Below are 9,477 nucleotides of genomic sequence, written 5' to 3' on the forward strand. Positions count from 1 at the left end.
TCAATAACATCGTTGAGTTCACTTTATTGTGCGATCAGTAAGCATTCTTGAAATTTCCTGAACTTGATGCCGCTTCAGAATATTGGGCTTCCATACCCTCCTAGAAATTGACCGCTAAAATCCTTATTAATTCGCTACGGATACAACATTTTCCTTAAATATCCCCAGCATCCCGTTAAGCGTTACAATTAAGTGAGTTTAGTGAAGCAAAAATTATTACACCATTCATGTTTCTCTGAATATTTTGAAAATATCCGGGAAATGCTTATCTACAGGATATCGGAAAGAAGCTTTGTATATTAAATGAGGAAAACGTCTGTGACTTATCTTGAGCTACGACGTTAAATGATCTAACATAAAACTGATTGCAGCCTGACTTTAGTAGTGAAAAATTAAAGTGTTGAGATCATCTGGAACAAGAAGTTGTTAATGTACCTTCTTCTCTTACAAAACTGGTCAAAAGAAACATAGGAAATAGGACATTCCTTATTAAAGAATCTGCACTTTTAGAAAGAACCACTGAAGAGCTTTCACTTCAATGACCAGGGTGTGGAATTCACATCTACTGACAGAAAACTTAGGATCACGTTACAAGAGAACTGATTTGGATATGGGGAGAGAAATGGTTTAAAATGCAGAGAGTGAGAGTATATAACAATTAATTAACGGCTCGACAAAAGGCTGTTAAACGTTATTCTCAACTTTCAATTTGTTAATTTTGTAGTCAAACAAGCGACCAAATGCAGTTATTCGCTATAACACTGTCTACACAGAAATAAGTTATGTGATCTTACAAGAAGGCAAACAAGTAATCTTGTTAGAGTAACGCAATTTAACTAATCGCAAAAGGTGATGGAAAAATCAGACGCAAAAGGAAAAATTCGGCTTTTGCAAAAAGTAAAATATTTATGATTTTTGATTGCCACAATTCCTGTTTAAGTCAACTGAAATTTCACACTCCTGATTTCTCAAATAGTATATATCCACTTTCAACTTTCCTTGAGTTCAAGCAAGAATAATGTGTTTCTATAATTGCCACTGCGGACATCTGAGAGCGAGCTAGGAAAAACCCTATATTTCATTTCCCACGTTTAGCTGCATTGAAGACTCTCGAACTCTATGTGCTAGTATTAAGACTTTTTTCCCTTTCTGTAATTGTAAAAATTGTATTCTTGAATATTTACTAATCCGAATAAAAAATTTAAAATAAAATGTTTTCCTGTGGTGCGGTTCCGTTTTTCAATTGCTACCAAGTGGGCACTGCAGCCAACCAAAATGATTCTATTCTGGTATTCTTAGCAGACACTCTTAAAGTTAAGCTGGCGATCTTAAATCGGTTTTAGTTGGTCGACTTGAATCCAAGATCCAGGCGATATTGGCGTGCCATACCGGCAAACGTTTTACATAACTTGCATGCGCGGACTGTAAACTATGTGCCGCGTGACTGCTTATACCAGTAAGGACAGCTCTCCAGCCGAGTTCCCCGTTCTTTGCGTTGTGTCCGTCACACTGGTTGCCTTCCTTTATTGGACCATACTCTCTTTTTGCATGTGGTACCCCTAAAGTTTTGCGTCTGTGAGTGCTGGGGAGGGGAGGGGAGCAGGGTAGGGCTAGGGTTGGTGAAGAAAAGCTATTAGGCGCAGACTACAAGCAATAAGCTTATTTCAGAGTCAATCTCATGAGTTTCCCGATCAAATTCTCTATCCTTTTGCATGATGAAACGAAAAATACATAATTATTTTCTGTTTCTCACCGTTTCGATCATTATTATTTCTTAGCCCCAAGCGTTTTAGACCAAATACCCAATTTTTGTCTTCTTGTTGTCACATTCCTACATAAAGTGACCCAGGACTCTTTCCACAGGACTCAACGCAATTTTTAATTTATTATGCGCAGTAAAACTATCTGTACGCACAGTCTCAGAAAGCACCACACGGCGCGTAGCGTAACCTGTGAGCCAAGCGAAACTTAAAATAGCACGTGAATAAATCAATAAAATATATATACATATATAAAAGTCATAGTCTAGATGTCTGAAAGTCTAAAACTCTAAAACTCATACAAATTATTATTATTACAAATTATTATCATTATTATTATTATTATTATTATTATTATTATTATTATTATTAAATGAGGTGTTTTTACCAAATTTAAAGAAAATAAAAAGCATAATTTCTGTATCTTTTGCTAAAATGACCATAATTCACAAAAACCAGGATAATTATTGGCATAATTTTAGAAATATACGAGCACTGCTATACTAGGCAAACTATAACTCAAACTCCCTCGGTTTTACGAAACCGTCGTTTTTGGTTATACTCGCTGGCCAGGACTCTCCCTTGACTGTGCGCTAGTATTGCAAAACACGAGGTCAGTATATCTTAACACATACGATATTACAGTTATTATGGTTTAGTGGCACAGGAATTACTAAATCTAGCTGGCATATGTTCGTTATTACCAGAGCGTGTTTCTCTACATTTAGAATCTCTGACCTCTGTTTAGTCAAACATTTTCATGTGTCTAATTTTAGTAAGCGAAAAAATGAATTAACACTTAAAAGTGTTGAGACTGACTAACACAAAGCTGGGTTATTTTTTCAATTTCACTGGTACCAAAAATTATATTGAAATACGTATTTAACGTATCTATGACTCATACATCCCCACAATGCTTATGACACTGAACTGAATTGTCAAGATGACAGGCATTAACATGTGCCAGCCTCTGGCTGCAAAGTATAGTATCAATAAAGTATATATCTATCTATCTATACGCTAAATTGAGAAAGTACAAAGTTCAAAATCCGTTATATCCATGAACTGTGTTTGAGTTAAGTGTTGTGAATAAACCCTGACCCTAATATCCCTGACTTCAAAATATTGGGTTTACCATGTCCACTAAATCATTTTATCCAGGCTTATATTTCCATTTTTGTTATATAGCTTTATTCTTTGACCAAATCCCCTTCAACTGACTATTTCAAGGGGGATAACGACATTGCACCGGCTAAAAGTCGCCTAAAGAATAATATAGAAATTTTCTCAGACCAAAAAGGAGATTTATTTTTGCACCCATTTTACTGGTTCCACAGAATCAAGGTTTTGTTTTTGCATCTTGAAAGTGAAGCAGAATGAAAACGATAGTTTAACTGAACCGGTATGGCATTTGATCCTTTGTGATAAGGCTGGTAAGATCTACGAGCAGTTGTTTCTCCACCAGACGCGAAGAAAGCACTGCTGACAGGGTATACTTGTGGGAAGCGGCTGACAAACAGCCACCGATGAGTACCTTGCCAAAACCGGTAGGTCGAGACAAACACTTAGCTGGCAAAGTGGCGGAAAGTAACAAAAGTCAACTTCGGAAATAGCGAGATTGGAAAGTAAAACCAAACAAAAAACCTCATAATATTAGGGACGGGTATATCTGTAACCTAACAGAAAATGCACAACAGGAACTTGACACTGTAAAATTACTAATAGCTAGGCCGGGACGCCCCACTTTTGAGACTGCGGAAATGATCCCTTGGTCTTCAATCTACACACAACGGAAATTTTGGAGGAAACAACTATTGAAAAATTCCTGAAGCAAAATTATTTATAACATTCATGTTCTATATTTATCTAATGGTTTTAAAAAAACAACACCGTTTAATGATCTGTTATTAACATATTGATCAAAGGCGGCCGGAACAGAAACTTTTATATCTTCTTTGTTGGCAGGAGATTTGAAAATCAAGGAAGAAATCTTTCCCCAATAATAAAACAGCACTATTGGGAAGAACTGTTGAAGAGCTATGACAAAACATCCTACTGGTCTTGGTCTACTGCTGGCCCAAAAGTTAGGATCACATTACAACAGTAAATTTGGATATGGGAGTGACCGGCTTAAAAGTGAAAAAGTGTGAGTATTTAAGGCTGGTATATGTTATTCTCAACTTTGAATTTGCTAATTTCGTGCTCAGACAAGCGACGAAATGTGGTTATTTGCTACAACGTCAGAAAATATGTGATCTCAGAAGACGTCAAACTGAATTCTAGAAAAATTTAATCTTGTTGGAATAATTCAGTAACTAATCGCGCAAAGGTTACAGGTGAAGGAAATTAGACGCAAACGCACAGCTTGTAAAATTCTTTAACAGTGGCCAAGGATGTTTATTTACCTGAGCACCGCAAAAATCTAATTCCTGCTTCAAGTGACAGCGTGTCTTTGAATAGCCGAGAAATATATTTGTATCGATGAAAAACGTTAAAATAATTCCCAAGTTTTGTTAAAAAATGAACTTTACTAGTGCACCGAAACTAGTATTTATAATCTTTGGCTGCAGATGGTTAGAATAGGAATGGATTGCAGCTTGAAACAATTGGCCATTTTTTTAAATTCAATTCTTCTGATTTGCACTGGAAAATTTTGCTTTAATCGTTATGGTTTCTTGCTTTAGAAATCCCGCTTGAAATGCTCGTCTTGGCACTCTAAGAGCAGTTTGATGTTTGAGCAAAGTTACCAACTCGTCAAATATTTTGTCCAATTTGGCCACACACAACAAAATCCCCGTGACATTGACAAAGCTGAACTTCTACAGCTACCTTACTTCTTAAATACCGTCCCTTACTGCCTGACAAATACATGCAAACAGTCGCACGAAGCGCAAGGACAGCTCGTGCTCGCGAGTTCATTTAACTGAAGAAATGGCCTCATTTTTTCTTTTACTTAATTTGAAAAAAAAAAAGAAAAAATCCCGCAAAATCCACTTTCATAACCAGCCTTGCCAGGACTCAGACAACTTCTTACGGCGCCGCTAGCCGAGAGCATGCAGCGAGTGTCGATGTCGGATGATTCCACGAAAACGGACTTTGAGCTAAAAGTCTCAGTATTACATAACCTGATTTTTGAACTTGAGAGAGAGTCAGAGTGACTCCCTAGACTGCTTCACGTAAGCCATCCTCATGCAGATAGTTTCATTAGCATAGACCAACTGACTCGACAAAAGATATAGGTTTTTGCGCGCACTGATTGCTTGACGATTCAAACTCGGGATAGCATTTGCTATTCTCCTTAGGAAATCGACCTAGACTTAACGCGCGAGTTGTTTTGAATATGGTCAGAAATAAATGGGTCACTATGGGACTAGCTATGCACTTGTTTGGTATCTACTAAAACAAGTGTCCATAGATGTCAGTAAATAATTGTTAGTTGTTTACTGCTTTTACACTCAGCAAAGAATACCAAGTGTTACCTTTCAATATCTGAGTTCCTTATAATCTGATGATCTAGACTGGTTTCGCAAAATTGCATTTTCATATATTGACATTTTTCCCCACGTTTCTGTATCTACCGGGTCTGTCTTGAATTACGTCGTGATTAATTTGATCTCCTCGGGCCATCCAGGTTACTTTTCTCGTTTCTTTTAAGGCAGATGCCTTAGTAGAAAAGGTTGACTTCTCTCTAACTGTACAATACCACAAAGGAAGGGATAAGATCAGAAAAACGTCTCACTTTTCCGGATATGAAGTTTTTATCTCAGTGTACTGTTGGTAATTTGCTGGTTAATTTTATTTCCTGGCGTCGCAAAAGTGGAGCTGCGCTTAAGTCACTGCAGACTATAAGAACTTGTAACCGATCGTAGGTAAGTAGCATTTTCAATTAACAGAACGCGAAACTCATTACTGACACGCACGCAGGCGTCTCGTCTACCTTCATTTATCACTACGTCCTCTTTTTCCTGGCCTCTAAGTGCCAGTTTTTCATTCAGCTTAGAGTAAAAATTACTTCTGATTACTTAGGATGAAGTTACTTTTCCTGTTTAGGTGGTTTAACACAAAGGTGATCCCTCTGTTTGTTGCTGTTTTAACAGCAGGAACTATTTAAAAAAACTCTGATCGGTCAGGAAATCGTTCTATTTTTATTTTTCATTTTTAATCGAGAGAAACGTTTATCTCCAGGAGTTTGCATTTCCTGTCTTCTCCCGTGCACTCGCTGTAGCGTAGAACTCTCAATTGATACACTATTTGCATTGTTTTGCTGTTCATGCTGTGGCCAGGCATATTGTTTCTACACTTATAGCTTTGCGGCAGATCTTACCCAAAGACTTGTTGAGGCATATAGCTATTGAATAAAAGGATGGTTATGAGCCAGACAAACGTCTTTGTGTATGTTTTTGTTAGCATTTTTGGCCTTGACCGCGCACAGACCATAATAGATTTTGAAATGTGTTAAAGCAACTGACCAATAGAAACGTTCCTGTTAAGATATTCAAATGTAGGGCGGTGGATATTAAAACAAAGGATAGTGTACGGTCGCGGCCCTTCCAACACTAAATTTGTAGCACCATTGTTGCCATGGCAAGGTTAACGATAACCAGTTCCTCGATTTACTGTTGGGGCTATTTCCAGAGATTGGTTTGTCCCACGAATTCACTGAAACAGGTTCGAAGCGAAGGAAAAATTATCCCTTTGAAATTTCGGTCAGTGTCACTTTGCGGGAAATTTTCGTGGGACACGTCTAGTCCTAGGGATTTGCGTGCTGACCTTTTATCCACGGAACCCTAATTGGATGCATTATAAATAAACGTAAATTCCTTTCAAATGACTTCAACACAATTTTCGGTTTCCTAAAAAAAATCCCTAGTGTCGGCTTTGACTCACAGCCTACACTCTGGAGGAATTTGAATCCGCGGGTCTAGAATTTGTCGGCTTCTGTTCGATCTATCACAGCCATTTTGTCGTTCTTGTGTCTCTGCTATGACTCGGAGTCAACGCAAAAAGTGGATTCCCAAAGGAGGAGCAAGCCACCTTAGCGACTTCTACAGGTACAACTGGAGCATAGTTTTTTTACTTTTTCCATAAAAGGCGACATGGAGTCTTTCGGCTTAAAAAAGAAAACAAATCTTAAATCAAAATTTGTTGTCATTGAATTCAACACATCAATACTTTAATAGTGCTTAACGATCCTTTGTATCGGCCGCTATCGGGATGAAATTTCATTGTTTAATTAATAATCTCAGCAAGATAATCCTCACAGAAGAAAGACCCGCAAAATCTAGAAACTTCTTCTCAAATTATCGCTGACTTTAAATGCTGATCACTCTTGAGGAATTTGTTTGCCTTCATTTTACAAAGAACAGTTGAGACAAATTCATTTAATTTGCTTGAATATTTGGTTGCTGTACTTGATGTAGACCGCAGTTCATGGTTTTCCATGACTGGGAATTGAAAATACGACTATGATCATCGAAGCTTGATCGTTGTGGCGAGAATAAAGGCCAACAGCAAGGCTGAACGCACTTGAAACTGCTTTAAAGACAGGCTAAACTAACAGTTGGGGTGTGTCCTTTTAAGAGGTGCTTAGGTTTGAATCTATGGTTTAAACCTACCAGAGTGCAGACTATTTCAATATGAGCTGTTAATAATCGAGAAGTGTTTTCCGGTGGTACAGTTCCGTTTTTCAACTGCTACCAAGTGGATACTCTAGTAGAGCTATGTGATGCTATTTTCCTATGGTGCGGTTCCCGTTTTTCAATTGCTACCGAGTGGATACTGCAGTAGAGCTATGCATGATGCTATCCTGGTAGTCCGTTTGGAGGCACTCACAGAGTTAAGGCGATCATAAAACGGTTTTAGTAGTTGATCCACTTGAAACCACAATCAAAGCGGTACATGCATTACATTATAAAAGCCATACCGGCAAACGTTTTGCATAAATTGCATGCATAGACTGCCGTAACTACAGACTCAGTCTATCTTATTTCAGTGGCCATTTTGCAGAGCTCTTTGTTCTCCGGGGCGTGTTCTCCAGTTCTGGTTGTCTTTCACCTATTGGACCACGCAACTGATAGGAGCATTCTCCTTTTGGCTTGGGCTACCCCTTAACCCACAATCGAAAAACCCGTTTGTTGACCATAGTTTAGACCCAAAGCACCCAAATGGTCGTTAGGAAGGAACTATTCAAACCGCCTTTTGGGTTGCAAATACCGTCAGTAAAGTTCATTGTGGATTGCTTGCATCATCCCGATAGTTTTTATTATACCTATAAACATTGCCTTCAATTATGACTGACGACACTATTCACACACATTAAGGCCCGTTTAAACGGTTTCAACATTTGCCCAACATTTTGTTGAACGGATGTCTGGCAAATGTTGGACGAACGGAGTGTTCAAACGGTTTCAACGCCATTCAACATTTTCAAGAACAAAAGAAATGTTGAAGCGATGTTGAATGAAAGTTTAAAGCAGTTTAAACTTGATTCAACACACTTTCAACAAGCTTTCAACATTTTTGTGCTCTTTCAACAATGTTGAACGACCTGTTCAAATGCCTCCGACATTTGGTTCAACAAAGTGTTGAACGCGTGTTGAAGCAAACGTTGAAACCGTTTTAACGGGCCTTTAGTTCCTCCAAATCGTAACCAAACGGACGAAAACTAGGGTTCTAAGAGCATAAGAGTTTTCCTCTTCAGTGAGATTGCCGCGGCAATAGGCAAGGACAATAACGCCCTTCGAAGACTTCTCAAAAAGGACTTTATCGTGCTTTCAGCCGATTGCAAGAGCTTTAATTTGAAGGCAAATAAAAATTCAGGAAATCCGATTATGGTAAAAAAAAGTTCACAAAGTTTGCAAAGAAGAGTTTTGAGTTTCAAAATATAATTTTGAACTGTTTTTATTGATCAGTCTCCCCCTCACTTGCCGGTTTTTAGAACCTTTTTTATAGTTACTGGACTCCCCGCAAGACTGCATGACACTGATAATTACGATATCTCAAAACATGGGATATTATAATATAATGGACCATAGAATATTACATTTTTAGTGTGTGTTCGTTGAATACTTAGTCGAGTTTTCTCCTCTTATATTTACAGTGCGACGAGCCTTACCGTGGCCACCCAACAATTTTTTTTTACAAGTTAGCCAATCAAGATACGGGAATTTTATTAACGGTCACACCTCCTTAAAAAGTCCAACAGGCAAGTGACGCAACAACGAATTATTGAAAACATGTCAGTTATTGCGTTTTGTTAGAGGGGTCGTGACGGTGTTGTTCTAGATGTCTCAGAAAGTAGCTACGGGTTTCTGAAAGGGAAAACATTTGTTTGTAAAGTCTTTTTCTTGCGTTTTTCATTTAGGTGCTCCTGTCCTGGTTTATCAAGAGGGACTGATAAATTTTAGCACAATGACACTTTACTATTCCAATTCAGTTTAGATTCAAACGGAGAACAGTTGGACCTTCACGATTTCATGTGTGGGCCTCTGTGACCTGTAAACAAATGTTAAAAAAATCTTCCAAAATTTGAAATTTTTGTCGATAGTTTGATAATCTTCATAAAACATTTTTTTTCCTGATGCTGATTTTTAATATATGGATTTAATACTTCTTCTGCATTACTTTTTTCACGTAGTTCCAATAGTCATAGCCTCCAGGGCCATCAAATAGCCACCCGCCTCGCATATTTAATCACCAGAGTCCTCAATAATCAAGT

Source organism: Pavona decussata, unplaced genomic scaffold, assembly GCF_977016875.1.
Source record: "Pavona decussata unplaced genomic scaffold, jaPavDecu1.1 SCAFFOLD_58, whole genome shotgun sequence".
Taxonomy (NCBI): Eukaryota; Metazoa; Cnidaria; class Anthozoa; order Scleractinia; family Agariciidae; genus Pavona; species Pavona decussata.